The sequence below is a fragment of the Symphalangus syndactylus genome, chromosome 1 (genome assembly GCF_028878055.3).
Source record: "Symphalangus syndactylus isolate Jambi chromosome 1, NHGRI_mSymSyn1-v2.1_pri, whole genome shotgun sequence".
NCBI classification, from domain to species: Eukaryota; Metazoa; Chordata; class Mammalia; order Primates; family Hylobatidae; genus Symphalangus; species Symphalangus syndactylus.
In genome coordinates this window covers 121,523,015-121,540,287 of record NC_072423.2, presented here as the reverse complement: position 1 = coordinate 121,540,287, position 17,273 = coordinate 121,523,015, and the positions used below count along the sequence as shown (strand labels likewise).

At 43.4% G+C, this 17,273-nt stretch overlaps 1 pseudogene; it reads right to left on the bottom strand.

Moving 5' to 3' along the window:
- Positions 1 to 16,930: 16,930 nt before the first annotated feature.
- Positions 16,931 to 17,056, bottom strand: LOC129461804 (uncharacterized; annotated as a pseudogene).
- Between the last annotated feature and the right edge of the window lie 217 nt (positions 17,057 to 17,273).

Genomic DNA, 17,273 nt, shown 5'->3' with positions numbered 1-17,273 from the left:
TGAGCTGAGCTAGGGCTCACAGAGGTGGGAACTTCAGACCCTTTCTGCCATTTTTGGATTTGGCTTTAAAGAGGCACAAATATTGTGTTTTAACAATTCCAGTTTTCTTTCTGGCAATGATTTGCTAGCAATGTGAGTCAGCTTATTTAAGGTCCACTTTTGCTTTCTGGAATTTAAACTGAAACTGAAAGTTGGCAACAGTGTCTTCCTCTCCAGGCCAATCCCTGCAGTGGGATGTGGGTCTCCTTGATGACTGCCCCTCTGTCCACACCAAAACCCTTGCTGACCATTGCAAAAGGCAGAGAGTTTTGAACTCTCTGTCCCTAAGAAAGAAAGGAAAACAGGGGGATTTTCACAATTATAAACTGAACCCTGGAACATCCCTCCTGTCCTTCCCCAAACAGGCCTGTGCCCCCTGCTCATTCTCCAGGTGCACCCCAAATCAAGAAAGCCCAAGTCCCAGTGATGAGACTGGGTGCTTCTACTCTAGAAGCTGAGAGACATCTTCTGTCTTCTGCTTCCCTGCAGGTCTTGGGCCTCCAGTTAGTGGAGAGGGAAAGTGTCCCAGATGTGGGTGTGGCAGGAGCCCAGGTGGAGCCTCTGGTGGAGCGGAGGAGAGAGATGCTGCTGCCTTTTCCAAGAACAAGCTCACAGTGCTGCCCAAAAGGCTCCTGGAGAGGGGACTTTGCCCAACAGGCCCCAGGTTGCTTACTTTGTCAGGCCTCAGGTTTTCACAGGGAAGAGACCTGCCACCCTCACTGCCTCCACCTCACCCAGGAGGACTGAGACTTCATTTGCTGTTCTCCTCCTTCGCTGGGTCCATTCCACAGTGCTAGTCTGAGAGGTATGGTGTTGGAGGAAGACATAAAGGAGGTGTTTAGCCTTCGGGGTGTGGTAGGGTAGGGGTGTTGATAAAGCCAGAGCCCCTCCTATAAGGTAGGACTAGATTCAGAGGGCACTGACTTGGGTTCTAATGCCTGAGGCCTCAGGGAAGGTCTCTGATCTCAGGCAAGACAGGGCTGGGCCCAGGGAGGAGCTGGATCCCTGAGTTTTTGTGAGGAGATGTTTATTTAATGAATGTGTGTGTATGCGGTCCCTCCCTATCCCCGACAATACTCTGGGCCTGTCTCTGTGACTCACTCATAGTAGAAGGGGAGGGTGTGGTTGGTGGGGTTTGATTGAGCTTACCATGCCCCCAGGGGATGAGAGAGGCACTCTTGGGGAACCCCCAGTAGGCTGGGTGCTGGTCTCTCTCTACCTCCTGCATCTGCCTGGTGGTGCCTCCTCTGGATCCCCAGCATCTCCTTGTTTCTTCAGGCCTCCCCCTTCTCCCTTGAGCCCTTATGTCCCATGTGATATTCTAGCTAGTTCCCATCCCATCCAAGGAGGCCTCTATCTAGCTCTGGCTGGGAAATAAATATGTGCTTTTGCTACCAACATCAGAATTGGGTTGTTTGTCTCAAAAGAGCACCATACTGGGGCAGCAGGTGAAGCACAGGAAGTTCTGGAAAACATCAACTGTCATACTCATCCCCAGGGAGAATATCCTTATAGGAACCCTGTGGAGAGGCCAGTGTGCATCTGTGAGAGGCAAGTGGGAAATTCGCAGGATCTGAGTCAGGAGAGGAGGATGACTACTCAGAGGGGTTCAAAGCAACACTTGTTATTCCTAAAGGGGTGTTTTTAAATGTGGCAGAGAAGGCCCAGCGTGGAGGCTGTTGGCCAAGGAGCTGGTCCAGTGGTCCTGAGGAGTGGTGGCAGGGATTTCTGAGAAGTGTGGGGTTTTCAGCTCCGGCTGGTCAGGCCAGCTGTCTGGAAGGGCGGGAGCTTCTTGCACCAGTGTGTGGAGGTGCAAGCATCTGTCCCAGGTGCCCAACAGCCCCTGGGAAGGGGGTTAGGCCTCTCTGCATCCCCACCAATGCTCTGGGCCTGTCTCTTTAACTCACAATAGGAGGGGAAGTGTGGTGGGGGCCATGTCTGCCCGGCAGGGCTGAAGTTATTTCTTTAGATCTCTCATTGACCCACAGAAGTGCATTCAGAGGCCTTTTCCCTGCTGCAAACAGACCCTAGACAAATGTAGAAGAGAGAAAATTGAGACAAGTGTGTCTTCTGGCTCTCCATCAGTAGGGAAGACTCCATGACCCCCTTAGGGTATATCAAGAGACTCCCTGTGCCACAGGCATCAATAAATCCACACAGGGCCTGGTGAGGGGAGATGTTTTCCCTGAAACTTCAGAAATATTCCTACACCATGGCCAGGCACGGTGGCTCATGCCTGCATTCCCAGGAGTTTGGGAGGCCGAGGCGGGCTGATCACGTGAGGCCAGGAGTTTGAGACCAGCCTGGTCAGGATGGTGAAACCCCATCTCGGCTAAAAATACAAAAATTAGCTGGGCGAGGTGGCACATGCCTGTAATCTCAGCTAATCAGGAGGCTGAGGCAGGAGAGTCGCTTGAACCTGGGAGGTGGAGGTTGCAGTGAGCTGAGATCATGCCACTGCACTCCTGCGTGGGCAACTGAGTGAGACTCCGTCCTCCAGCCGCCCCGCAAAAAAATTCCTACACCAAGAGCAGGCCCATCTGCAGGTACCAGAAGACTTTTGAGTCATTTTTGAAATTTACTTATTATACAATTTAAAAGATCTCAACCCACATATAACTAAGAAGTATATGATATATCCTCATAGAGTTTAAGTATATAAATATATATATACACACACATACATAGTTTTCTAAAATAATGCTATGTGTTGAACTGTTTTTGATATTTCCTTCCTCCCTGAGGTCGTAGAGTTTTTACTCTTCTGATACCTTGGTTGACTTTATCATTTTATTACCTGAGTATGCCTCTTCAATTCATACATTGTTTTGTTTTCCTGTTTTTTAAAAAAACAACTTTATTGACATATGACATGTGACATACCATACAACTTACCCATTTAAAGTGTACAACTCAGTAGTTTTTAATATATTCACAGAGTTGTGAAATCACCTCCACAATCAATTTGAATATTTTCCTCCACAAAGGAACCTTATGCACATTAGCAGTTAGGCAACCACTCTTCTACTTTTGGTCTCTACATATATGCCTAAATGGAATGATACAGCATATGGTCCTTTATAGCAGGTATGGATATTTTATTTCTTTTTCTTGCTGAACAGTACTGCACTGTATGGATATACTACTTTTTTCTTTTTAGAGACAGGGTCTTGCTCTCTTACCCAGGCTGGAGTGTAGTGGTGCAATCATAGCTCACTACAGCCTCAACCTCCTGGGCTCAAGCGATCCTGTCACCTCGGCCTCCCAGAGTGTTGGGATTACAGGCATCAGCTACTGTGCCTGGCTGATACATTACATTAAAAAATAAAAAATCTGTTGGCTGGGCATGGTGGCACACGCCTGTAATCCCAGCACTTTGGGAGGCTGAAGTGGGTGGATCACCGGAGGTCAGGAGTTCAAGACCAACCTGGCCAACGTGGTGAAACCCTGTCTGTACTAAAAATACAAAAATTAGCCGGTCATAATGGCTCATGCCTGTAATCCCAACTACTTGGGAGACTGAGGCAGGAGAATTGCTTGAATCTGGGAGGTGGAGGTTGCAGTGATCTGAGGCCATACCACTACACTCCAGCCTGGGTGACAGAGCGAGACTCTGCCTCAAAAAAAAAAAAAATCTGTTTGTCATTTGATAGACATTTGTTGAGTTGTTTCTGTGTTTTTTTGCTGTTATGAACAATGCTGCTTTGAATATTAGTGTACAAGTGTTTGTGTGGACATTTTCCTTTCTTTTGCATATATACTTAGGAGTGGAATTGCTGGGTCGTATGGTAACTCTGTGTTTAACCACTTGAATTACCACACTGTTTTCCAAAGTGGCTATATACCATTTTACATTCCTACCAGCAGTGTATGAGGGTTACCATTTCTCCACATCCTTGCCAACACTTGTTACTATCTGTCTTTCTGATTCTATCCAGGCTAGTGAGTGTGAGTGTTCTCTCATTGTGGCTTTGATTTACATTTTCCTGATGACTGTGTGCTTATTGGTCATGTGTATGTCTTCTCTTAGAGAACTGTCTGTTCAGACTCTTTGGCATTTTTTAGTTGGGCCGGCTGATTTTTCAACTTCCTATAAATGGAATAATTGCACATCTTCTTGTGTGACTTGCCTCTTTCCTTCAGTGTTGTCTCTGTGCTTTTAATTCCTGGTCACCATGCTCCTGCAGAGTCTTCATGACATCAGTGTACTGCAATGGCCATTTGGACTGTTCCAGTTTTTGGCCATTATTAACTTGGTCACTTTGAACATTTTTGATAGATTAGATAGATTTTTATTCCTTAAAATAAGGAATAAAATAAATGGGCCTGCTCTTGGTGTGGGAATATTTTTTTAAGGATTTGGCTTAAAAAGTCCTTTATTTTAAGGAATTGGCTCACATGCGGGTACAAGTCCAAAATCTGCAGGGTAGGCTGCTAGGAAACAGTTGAAGTTTCTCTCCTAAAGACAATCTTATGGCAGGATTCTTTCTTGCTTGGTCTGGAACTTTGGAATGGCTTCCACCAATAGGCCCTTCCTCAAGGACTTAAAGCTTTTACTACTCAGCTGAGAGCAGTGACTAACGAACTCAAAAGCACTCCTTCTAACACCTTCTTTTCTACTTGGAAAACAGTTTCATAATGTACAAAACATGCTAACTGCAGCAGGATACATAAAAGATTAATATTACCTTTGCTATCGGTTGAGTGAGAATGGAGAATCATCATTCATTTGTCCTTTTTCCCCCTAAGTTAGTTCCTTCCTTCCTTCCTTCCTCTCTCTCTTCCTTCCTTCTTTTCTTTTTTTCTTTATTTTCTTTCTTTCCGGAGTTTCACTCTTGTCGCCCAGGCAGGAGTGCACTGGCACGATCTCGGCTCACTGCAACCTCCGCCTCCTGGGTTCAAGCGATTCTCCTGCCTCAGCTTCCTGAGTAGCTGGGGATTACAGGTGCCCGCCCACCACGCCCAGCTAATTTTTGTATTTTGGTTTGACTAATGTGTGATCCTAGGCAAGTCACTCTCCTTATTTGTGAAACAAGGACAGTAGTATTACCTATCTCCTGGAATTCTTGGGAGGTCAAATGAGACTTCACGTATTTAGCAAAGTAAGTGGCATATAGCTAGAATTCAAACTTTACCTACTAATGTGAACTTTAAATACTGTCCCTAGCTATTGCCACAATCTCTTTGACTTCAGGGCAGGATGAAGGAAGGAAGGTAATGGAGAAAAGTACCAGACAACACTCAGGAACAGTTTACAGGAAGGGTCTCTAATAGCGTTGAGCCTCTTCATAAACTTCTACTTGCCCCAGGAACACAGAGAGGATTATAGATGGGATTTTGGTAGCACGCCCTTGGGAAAGGCTGCTAGGCCATGGCTTGCACAAAAACAAGGGTCTGGCATAGCTGCCCTTAAAATGTGCACAGTTTTCTGACTGACAGTGGCCCAAGAAGCCCTCTCCCCAATCCATGAGTGGTGGGCTGGCTCATGCTGGTGTAAAGACCCCCATCCCATTATTGCCATCTTCTTAGAAGGCCTCCAGCACTACTCGGGCAATTTGGGCCAGCTGGCCTCCATTTTCCTCTAGCCTTCCAGCTGGGCTTTAATCCTGAGGAACAAGGATATTCTTCTACCTGGAATGTTTAGAATCACCCCCTAAATAGGATACTAGAGATATAGATATTTTAGGGCCCTTGCCTCATTTGCTTTCTGGGTCTGATTAATACCTTATCCTATCCCAAGAGGCTTCTCACCTTTACTGTATGCATAGGAAATTTCTAGCCTTCAACCTCAAGAGAGGAGCCTCTAAGTCTCCTGGCTGCACACAGGGTCCCACCAGCTTTCAGCCTTATAGGGTAATGGATCATTTTAAATGCTTCCAAACCCACTGAAAACGTGAGTTACTGTAATTGCCATTGTTCAGATCTTACTTCATTCCTCCAACAGCCCTAGTTTTGTACTGATTTGAGTAAAGTGGTTAAATTCTGCTGCTTTTAGAAAAATCACGGATTTGTATTTGTACCTCTTGGGAGAAGAACTGAAACGTTGCTTTGAAAATATGAATTTAGGCCAGGCGCAGTGGCTCACGCCTGTAATACCAGCACTTTGGGAGGCTGAGGCAGGCAGATTATGAGGTCAAGAGAACCAGACCATCCTGGCCAACCTGGTAAAATCCCGTCTCTACTAAAAATACAACAATTAGCTGGGCATGATGGCACTCACCTGTAGTTCCAGCTACTCAGGAGGCTGAGGCAGGAGAATCGCTAGAACCTGGGAGTCAGAGGTTGCAGTGAGCCGAGATGGTGCCACTGCACTCCAGCCTGGTGACAGAGCAAGACTCTGTCTCAAAGAAAAAAAAAATTTTTTTTTAAATTATTTAAAAATAGAGATAAGGGTTTTGCTATGTTGCCCAGGCAGGTCTTGAACTCCTGGCCTCAAGAGATTATCCCAGTTTGGCCTCCCAAAGTGCTGGGATTATAGGCGGAAAATCTGAATTTATCAGTAGAGGAATGAGGAAGAAATGAACTCTTTGAAGAAAGTGATTTGCTGAGGGAATATTCTCTCTCTACAGAGGGCTCCATGGACAGGTTCTAGAAGACCTTAGTATAGATACACGGTATGAGAACCACAACATCTATAAACTGCATCCTCAAGCTATTTTTTCCCGATACTGTTATTGTGCTCATATTCCTTCTTATTTCTAATTAGGTATATTTGTGCTTTTTCTCTTAGTACAGTATTAGTGAGTAGTCCACAGACCATCCTCACTTCTGATATCAATTGCAAGTTTGGGAGGTCCCCAAGACCACTCTCAGGTTTTTGCTTTGTTTTGTTTTGAGATAGAATCTCTCTCTCTCATCCAGGCTGGAGTGCAGTAGCATGATCTTGGCTCACTGCAACCTCTGCCTCCTGGGTTCAAGTGATCCTCCCACCTCAGCCTCCCCACTAGCTAGGGCCACAGGTGTGTGCTATCATGCTAATTTTTGTATTTTTAGTAGGCATAGGGTTTCAACATGTTGGCCAGGCTGGTCTTGAACTCCTGACTTCAAGTGATGTTCCTGCCTCAGCCTCCCAAAGTGCTGGGATTACAGGTGTGAATCACCGAACTCGGCCTACCCTCAGGTTTAATTATTCACCAGAAGGACTCTTAGAACTCACTGAAACTGTGATCCTCATAGTTACGGTTTATTACCATGAAAGAACACAGATGAAAATCAGCCAAAAGAAGAGGTGCATGGGGCAGAGTCTAGCAGAGTTCCACACTTGGAGCTTCAGTTGTCCTCTCCCAGCTGTGGGCTCACAGACAGTGCTAAAGGATCCCTGCAACAGTGTGTGACAATATGCATGAAGCATGGCCAACCAGGGAAGCTCACCTGAGCCTTGGTGTCCAGAGTTTTGCTGGGGCCGGGTTATATAGACATGGTTGACTGTTCATGTGGCTGACTTTCAGTTCCCTGCTCCTCCAGGTATGGAGCAGGTACTGTGTGGTCTAAAGATTTCATCACAAATTAGTGTGAGACTATCTGGTATGGTCAAGGCCCCCAGATAAACAAAGACACTCTTTCTTTTTTCTTTTCTTTTTTTTTTTTTTTTAAGAGATACGATCTCACTTCCTATGTTGCTCAGGCTGGTCTCAAACTCCTGGCCTCAAGTGATCTCCTGCCTCAGCCTCTCGAGTAGTAGGGATTATAGGCACAAACCACTGTACCCGGCCCAACAAAGATACTCTTAACTAGTCAGGACATTCTAAGAGTTTAGAGGTCACTTCCTAGGAGCAGAGGGCAAAGGCCAGACCTCTCTTTGGGTAAGGTTAATTTCTTTATTATACAATGAGTTTGGTCAGTGGTAACATTTAAATTATTTTTGATTCTATATTATTTTTCAAATTTTTATTTCTGCTCCATTATTGTTTTCCTTCTGATTTTCTCAGATTTCACTTACTATTTTAAAACTTCTTGAGATGAAGTACTAATTCACATATCTTAGTTCACTCTTGTTCAGTAATATGTATAATAAATTTACTATAAATTACTACAAATTAGATTTATCATTATTATTTCTAGGTAATATACTGCTGTAGTTTGTAGTTACTCTTTGGCCAAGTGTTGTTTAAGGGTGCTTTTTATCAGTGTCAAGAATTGCTATTCATTTTTATTTTCATTGCCTTAGTGTGGTGTGTATTCCTTTTGAATTTTGGACTTTGTTGAAGTTTTCATTGGGTTATAAAACATAGTTGAATTTGGGGACTATTACAATACATAAGCATTTGAAAGAAAGTTATGTTCTAGTTATTAGGGATCAGGATTCCCTAATATGTATATATAATCGGTCAAATTATTAATTGTATTCAAATAATATATGTTATTATTTTTGTATATTTAATTTTTGAGGTCTAATAGAAGTGAATTAAAATCTCTTGCTGTTATCTTTTTCTGATCTTTTCTTATGTTACCTATAGGTCACATATTTAGATATTATTGTTATTTGTTGAATAAAGATTTGTATTCCTTACAAAAATTAAAATTAGCCGGGCGTGGTGGCGGGCGCCTATAGTCCCAGCTACTCAGGAAGCTGAGGCAGGAGAATCGCTTGATCTTGGGAGACAGATGTTGCAGTGAGCTGAGATTGCGCCACTGCACTTCAGCCTGGTTGACAGAGTGAGACTCCGTCTCAAAGAAAGAAAAAAATAAAAATAAAAGAAAGATTTGTATTCTTTACGTCTCCACTGTGGATCTTACCTGTTAGCATTATGAAGTATCCTTTTTTTCCTTGCTTAATAATTTTTCCCCTTTCTTCAACTCCCTATCAACTTCTTTCTCTCTGTTTTATTTTAATATGCATGGCATTTCTTTCCTACTCATTTATTTATTTTATTTATTTATTTTTTTTGGAGATGGAGTCTTGCTCTGTTGCCCAGGCCGGAGTGCAATGGCACGTTCTTGGCTCACTGCAACCTCTGACTCCCGGGCTTAAGTGATTCTCCTGACTCAGCCTCCTGAGTAGCTGGGATTACAGGCGTGTGACACCACGCCCAGCTAATTTTTGTATTTTTAGTAGAGACAGCATTTTGCCACATTGGCCAGGCAGTTCTCAAACTCCTGGCCTCAAGTGATCTACCTGCCTTGGCTTCCCAAAGTGCTGAGTTTACAGGCGTGAGCCACCGCTCCTGGCCCCACTCATTTATTTTAAAAACTCTAGGAGCTGCCTTTTTTTTTTTCTTTTGTAAGTCTCTAGTATACTGTATATAGTTTTTTTAATTCTTATTTTCTATATAATCTTATAGTTTTTTAAATAGGTATGTATATTCATGTCCACTATTTTTGTGTATAAAAAATTCTTCAGTGAGTCACTGTTGCATGTCATATAAGACTCACTAAAGAGATCACTCTCAGAACTAGTAAAAGTCTATCCCAAAGATGCACTCCAATATCTCATTTATTGCCAAAGAAGGAAGTTTTAGAAAGCTTACCTGTGTCCTGCCTTCCAGTGATCGAAGTTTCAGAAATATTAAAATTATCTTACTATCCAGTTAAAAAACACTAGAAATACAAAACAAGAATTACTCCATTGCCCTATTGTATTTAAAAAGTATTCTTTAATAAAGCAGGACCCAGAAAGAAAGAAAAAAGAAAAGAAAGAAGGAAGGAAAGGAAGGAAGGAAGGGAGGGAGGGAGGGGCCAGGCACAGTGGCTCCCGCTTATAATCCCAGCAATTTGGGAAGCCAAGGCGGGTGGATCACTTGAGGCCAGGAGTTTGAGACCAGCCTGGCCAATGTGACGAAGCCCCGTCTCTATGAAAAATAACAAAAATTAGCTGGGCGTAGTGGCGTGTGCCTGTAATCCTAGCTACTTGGGTGGCTAAGGCACAAAATAGCTTGAATCTGGGAGACAGAGGTTGCAGCCTGGGTGACAGAGCGAGACTCTGTCTGAAAAGCAAAAAAAAAAAAAAAAAAAAAAAAAAAATGAAAGGAAGGAAGAAGGAAAAGAAAGAAAGAAAGACAGCCATAGTCAAGTTCAATTCCAGACAATGGCAATGATAAATTTATAAAAGTTGCATATTTTGTCAGAATTTAAAATGAAACTGGTAGGCCTCCGAGAGTTTCACTTTATTTGCAAGATAAGGGATTTGGTTATTTGATCTTCAAGTTTTATTTTCTGCCAAATAGTCCATGGATGACCAGGCAACAGAGTCCCCCAAATTGTCTGATAAAACTTCATGTGGGAACCGATGAAGAAGTGAGGCTGCCTCCCAGGGTCACTCAGCTGCATGGAGGCAGGATGAAGACTGGTACCTGCACCTCTGAAAAGAATGGCAAAGCCTTCTGTGCATTGCACTTCCAGGCATGGATCACACTGATGCAGCCTGGTTCATTTCTCCCTAGCTGTGCCTTCAACAGCAGCTGACAGGTGATGGGACAAGGTCTGTTAAAAAATTTCACAGGGGGGTCAGGCTGCAGGGTAGAGCAAAGGTTGTCGAAGTCTGAAAAACCTCTGACTACACCTGCCTCTGAGCCTGCTCAGATGGCCCACACACTTGGAGAGCTCTCCTCGGTCACATCAGGTCAGTGCTGTTTTTTATGAGTCCTTGAGCTGTGCATGTTTCTCATCATTCATGCTAATCTAATGTGGGCTCCAGAAGATAATCATTGTAATGAGAGGATGATTAATGTTGTGATTGAAAAAATGTAAGGCCTATGGCTTATGGATTATATAATAGTTATTGATCCAGTCATTCATTTACCCCAAATCTATGCAACTGGGAACCCATAATGAGCCAAACTTTTTGCTAATTACTGGGGCAATAATGGCCAGAATTAAGTAATTTCAGATAGTAAATCACCTTTGCTCAGCTTTGGGACTAAACCCTCCATGAAACCAGCTGTCATCATTTTCTCCTGCTCCCCTCTCCAGACTCATTCCATTTTCTTCCTATTAAAATTCTACCCTCTAGGCATGCAGCTCACCCTGAGGGTCCCTGATCACTCTCCCTTCTAGGACTTCACAGACACTCTTTCCTCTTTTCTCTGCAGCTTTTTGTTCCATTTTTGCATATAGCAGCTTGGACAGTTTTCTTTGGAGAGTGGGAAGAATAACATATTTTTGTTTTATTATTAAAAAATACATTGTCCAGGCCAGGTGCAGTGGCTCATGCCTGTAATCTCAGCACTTTGGGAGGCTGAGGTGGGTGGATCATTTGAGGTCAGGAGGTTGAGACCAGCCTGGCCAACATGGTGAAACCCCATCTCTACTAAAAATACAAAAGTTAGCTGGGTGTGGTGGCAGGCGCCTGTAGTCCCAGCTGCTCGGAAGGCTGAGGCAGGAGAATCACTTGAGCCCAGGAGGCAGAGGTTGCAGTGAGCCAAGATTGTGCCATCGCACTCCAGCCTGGGCGACAGAGTGAGACTGTCTCAAAAACAAAACAAAACAAAATAAAACATTGTCCAGTGCAGTGGCTCATGTCTATAATCTCAACACTTTCGGAGGCTGAGGTAGGTAAGATTGCTTGAGCCCAGGAGTTTGAGGCCAGCCTGGGCAACACGGGGGAACCCTGTCTCTACAAAAACTTAAAAATTAGGCAGTGTGGTGGTGCATACCTGTAGTCCCAGCTACTTGGGAGGCTGAGGCAGGAGGATCGCTGGAGCCCAGGAGTTTGAGGTTGCTGTGAGCTATGACTGCACTACTGCACTCCAGCCTGGGTGGGAGAGTGAGACCTTGTCTTTTTTTTTTTTTTTGAGACAGAGTCTCGCTCTGTCGCCCAGACTGGAGTGCTGTGGTGCGACCTCGGCTCACTGCAACCTCCGCCTCCTGGGTTCAAGTAATTCTCTGCCTCAGCCTTCCGAGTAGCTGGGATTACAGGCGCCCACCACCATGCCCAGCTAATTTTTTGTATTTTTAGTAGAGACAGGGTTTCACCATGTTGGTCAGGCTGGTCTGGAACTCCTGACCTCGTGATCCACCCACCTCGGCTTCCAAAGTACTGGGATTACAGGTGTGAGCCACCGCGACCGGCAGAGACCTTGTCTTTTTTTTTCTTTTATTTTTAAATTTTCAACAAAAATGAAATACCACCTGCTGATAACTCTAATAAAAAGAAAAATATATAATAGGTATTTGCTTTAATGATTTTTTTTTTTTTTGAGGCAGGATTTCGCTCTGTTCCCCAGGCTGGAGTGCAGTGGTGTGATCTCGGCTCACTGCAACCTCTGCCTCCTGGGTTCAAGCGATTCTCCTGCCTCAGCCTCCCGAGTAGCTGGGATTACAGGCATGTGTCACCATGCCTGGCTAATTTTTGTATTTTTAGTACAGATGGGTTTTCGCCATGTTAGCCAGGCTGATCTCAAACTTCTGACCTCAGGTGATCCACTCGCCTCGGCCTCCCAAAGTGTTGAGAATTACAGGTGTGAGCCACCGCACCTAGCCCTAAAGATATTCTTGAAAAAATCATAATTGCAGTTGTTTATATTGGTGTGTTGCCAGCTCTCAGTTATTATGCTCATATTCTTTATTCTATGTGATATGTGTGGAACAAATTTAAATCCTAGGTTGCTCCTGGCGTAACTTTGTAGACTCAACATCTGGAACTCTTTCTCCATTTTCAAGTTAATATGTTCTCAGAGCATGCAAAATAATTTGAATGACTGCCTAAGGAAGCACTAATACATGCTAAAACATGTTTTCTATAGCTAAAGAGCCCTTTGCAGCCACAGTTTTTTCAAATATTCCTAGAAAACAAGATCTGGCTGAACTGAAAATAATGATAGTATAATCAATAAGTTCCGCTTGTTAAACAAAGAGTAAAGAAATGCAACATCTGAATTCTTCAAAGTCACAAGCCAGAGGAACAGATCTAAAGCACTGACTACTTAAAGCATTTTCTATCTTCAAACTTCTAGAAAAACAAATATTACAGAAGCCTTCTCTTCTATTCACAAGTCCTGACTGGCTTGAAGTGAAAGGAAATCAAGACACTAAACAAGTCAAGAAAAAAACCTTAAGTACCATAAAATATTTATTAAAAAGACATTATAATTTGCAATATATTTTGCAGGGAAAAAATGGAAGCAGAAATTGAATGCCTGGCTTTGAAAAATGGAAGCAGGAATTGAATGCCTAGCTATGAAACCAGTAGGCCTCTGAGAGTTTCACTGTATTTGCAAAATAAGGGATTTGGTTACATGATCTCCAAGTTTTATTTTCTGCCAAATAGTCCATGGGTAACCAGGCATCAGAGTTCCCAAAATGATCTGATGAAACTCAATGTGGGAATGGACAAAGAAGTAAGGCTGCCTCCCAGGGTCACTCAGCTGCATGGTGGCAGGATGGATGCTGGTGCCCGCACCTCTGAAACGAAGGGCAAAGCCTTCTCTGCATTGCACTTCCAGGCATAGATCACCCTGTTGCAGCCTGGTTCATTTCTCCCTAGCTGTGCCTTCAACAGCAGCTGACAGATGGTGGGACAAGGTCTGATACAACTCACAGCCCTAAGCATGATTGGGACCTGCAGTGCTCAAATCTGTACAAAGGTTAGTGGGATTGGTGATTAGAATGCAAAGTTATACTCTGTGTGATTAACAAAGATGCTGCAGATGCTGATAGATGTGACAAGCTCCTTATTTGCATGCCTGGATGCTAGCCCTCCCTTTCACTGTTTGGTTTTTCCAATCTCTGGTTCCATGAGACCAAGTCTATAGCTTCACCTATAATGACTTTGCTCTACTATGTATCACTGGAATTGGGCATGAATATATTTGAAATCTCCAAATGTTCAAGCATAACATTTTTTTTCCTTTAGTAATCAAAGAGACTGTTACACATTTACACAATCTATTATATGCTATATGCATAATCTATGTTATTTTTAAAAATAGAATATTTCTCACAACTAATAATAATAAACTAAAATGGAAAGACTGGATAACATTCAATTTCTTATTCATTTAGTCTCTGAATGATTTTCCTTTAATAAAAGTATCATGTTTTTTAATGATTCCATTCATAATCTCTCTTTTAGAAAACATAGGCTGGGTGCGGTGGCTCAGGCCTATAAACCCAGCACTTTGGAGGTCGAGGCGGGCAGATCGCTTGAGGTCAGAAGTTCGAGACCAGCCTGTCCAATAAGGTGAAACCCTGTTTCTACTAAAAAAAAAAAAAAAAGCCGGGCATGGTGGTGGGTACCTGTATTCCCAGCTACTAGGGAGGCTGAGGCAGAAGAATTGCTTGAACCCAAGAGGCAAAGGTTGCAGTGAGTGGAGATCGCACCACTGCACTCCAGCCTGGGTGACAGAATGAGATTCCATCTAAAAAATAAAAAATAAGGCCAAAGGAGGTGGGTCACTTGAGCCCGGGAAGGTTGAGGCTGCAGTGAGCTATGATTGCACCACTGCACTCCAGCCTGGGCGACACAATGAGACTCTGTTTCGAAAAAAGAAAAAGAAAAAAATATAATATCTCATACAGAGGCTAGATAAAATTTCCAGTGTTAGAACAAAGCCGCCAATACCCAAATGTGGTCCTTTGTTCCCTTGGCATTGGAAGTTGTGGGCCTGTCACCCCTGGACTCCTGGAGTTGTGTGCAGAAGGGGGTGACCTGTAGAGCATTGCTGGTCCTCCATTGGAAAGTTATGGAAGTCTGAGATGAGGAAAACAGGGCAGACTCCCTCATTGCTGGAGGACAGTGGTGTGGTCGCCATTTCACAGTGCTGTTGGAAGAGGCATCTGTTGGAGCTCTGCAGAGGCTGGAAGAGTTCCCTGAGCCCATAGTTCTTACCTGGGTCTGCGGTCAAGAGCAGCACTGTGATGTGACGCTTCACTGAAGGGCATCCTGATGCCTAGATGAGGACATCAGGGGAGACAGGGCTCCCTCTGCAGGGAGGGATGGGGCAGGGAGAGAGAGAGAGAACTGGGTCTATCCTGTGAGCACCTCTGTCCTGGGCACTGGGTCATCTCTGCACCCACTCCTCTCTTCCCATCAACTCCTGAATAGGGCTCCAGAGGCCAGAACTGGAATGGGGAATCTGTGTCCCTACTCATTCCTTCAGACCCAGCTTGGAAATCTTTTCCCAAGAAGATTTTCAGGCTCCCAGCTCCCTGCTGAATGAAATGCCCTCTTCTACGTTCTTACAGCGTTCTTTGCTAACACTTTTGAAAGCCTTTAACCTGGCACATGAGCTGTCTCTTTGGCTCTTTGAGGCCAAAGACTTTGTGGTATTCATCTCTTTGTCCCCAGAGATTCACATAAGGCTTAGTGCATGGTCGTTTTTTGATTGCCAATGGAAAAACGAATGAATGAATATAATCCGGTGACTTGCTTTTTGTCCTTGAAGTACTCCTGGCATTTTATTTTTCTTTGCCATAGGAAAGGAAGGCAGAAAGTGATTTGAAATTTAAAAGGCCAGCAGTCCTGGAAACCCAGAGGTATGTCCCGATGTGCCCATTTCAGTGGCAGAAGCAGTACAGGATTCAGTGTGAGCTCAGGAGCCAAAAAGCTCAGGAGCCAAAAAGCTCAGGTTTAAATCCAGGTGTTGCCGTTTGGTCTTGTGATCCTGGGGACGTGATCTAACTTCTCTGTGCCTTGGTTTCTCCATGTGTAAATTAGAGAATAGTAGTGCCATATCATGGGGTTGTCAGGAGAATCAAATGAATTAATATATCTAGAGCCCTTAGAATATTTTCTGGCATGCAGCAGTGCTCCAAACATGTCAGCTATTGTTGCACTACAGTTTTTAATACGCGATCATTCTTTTTTTTTTTTTTTTTTTGAGATGAAGTCTTGCTCTGTTGCCTAGGCTGGAGTGCAGTGGCGCAATCTCGGCTCACTGCAACCTCCACCTCCCGGGTTCAAGTGATTCTCCTGCCTCAGCCTCCAGAGCAGCTGGGACTATAGGCACATGCCACCACTCCCAGCTAATTTTTGTATTTTTAGTAGAGACAGGGTTTCACCATATTAGCCAGGCTGGTCTCAAACTCCTGACCTCGTGATCCACCCACCTCGGCCTCCCAAAGTGCTGGGATCACAGGCATGAGCCACCACACCCGGCCAATGTGTGATCATTCTTAATGCCCAAGCAGAGATGAGGGTTAGGCCAGGAACTGCACTCTCTTTCATAGTTTATCACTAAACATAGTTCGACCATGAAAAGAAAAAGAAAAGAAAACCTGTTTCACTCAAAATTAGATAATTTCCTCCAGAGAGTAATAAATGAGAGACTGTCTTAACTTGATTAAAGGAAGCTTCAAGAAAATGAGTGTAAACCTCTTACTTAATGATAAAACAGTAGACTCTTTCCCAAGATAAAAATGAATGTTACCTAGGCTGCAAGGATAAATGACAGATGAGTTGAGAGTGCTGCATAAAGGGCCAGAAATGGGCAAATTCCAGACAGAAGATTGGCTGACCAAATTGATGACCCCCATTTCATAAGGTATTGTGTCCTAGCAAGTGGGGAGATAAGACGTGAGAGAAGTCTCTGATACAACTGCTTTGAGTGAAGGGCTCACATATTCTCTTTTCTTTCCTGTTTTATAACTTTGAAAAATCATCTTTTAAAATTTCAAATTTTGACCATCAACATAAAATATTCAAGACACTTGGTACTATATAATATATAGGCAACAGAAGAGGAGAAACCCTATTTTAAGTATGTAAATATCATCTGCCACATTAAGGTAGGGATTTCTCATATCAATTCTACGTAGTGCTAATTTTTGTATTTTTCGTAGAGATGGGGTTCCACCCTGTTGGCCAGGCTGGTCTCGAACTCTTGACCTCAAGTGATCCTCCCTCCTCGGCCTCCCAAAGTGCTGGGACTACAGACATGAGCCACCGTGCCAGGCCAAAACACAAGTCTTTTAGAAATGTTTAAATAGCTTATCTGATCGCAGTATCACCATGTGAATATTTTCTAACTTTTCCAACTTAATTCTATATTGAAAAATAAGTTGCTTGGCCTGGAATAGTCCCTAGATACCTTTAAGAACAATTTTTTTACACTTGATCTTAGCCAAAAGGCCGAGAAGCGATAAGAACAATTTTTTAAAAAATTAATATTATTTTAAATAAATTACAGTTGTATACATTTAAGGGATACACTGTGATGTTTTGATATAGGTATACCATATGGAATAATTAAATCAAGCTAATTAACATATCTGTCATCTCACTTATTTTTTCTGAGGAGACATTTGAAATTTACCCTCTTAGTTATTTTGAAATATACATTATTATTGACTATAATCAC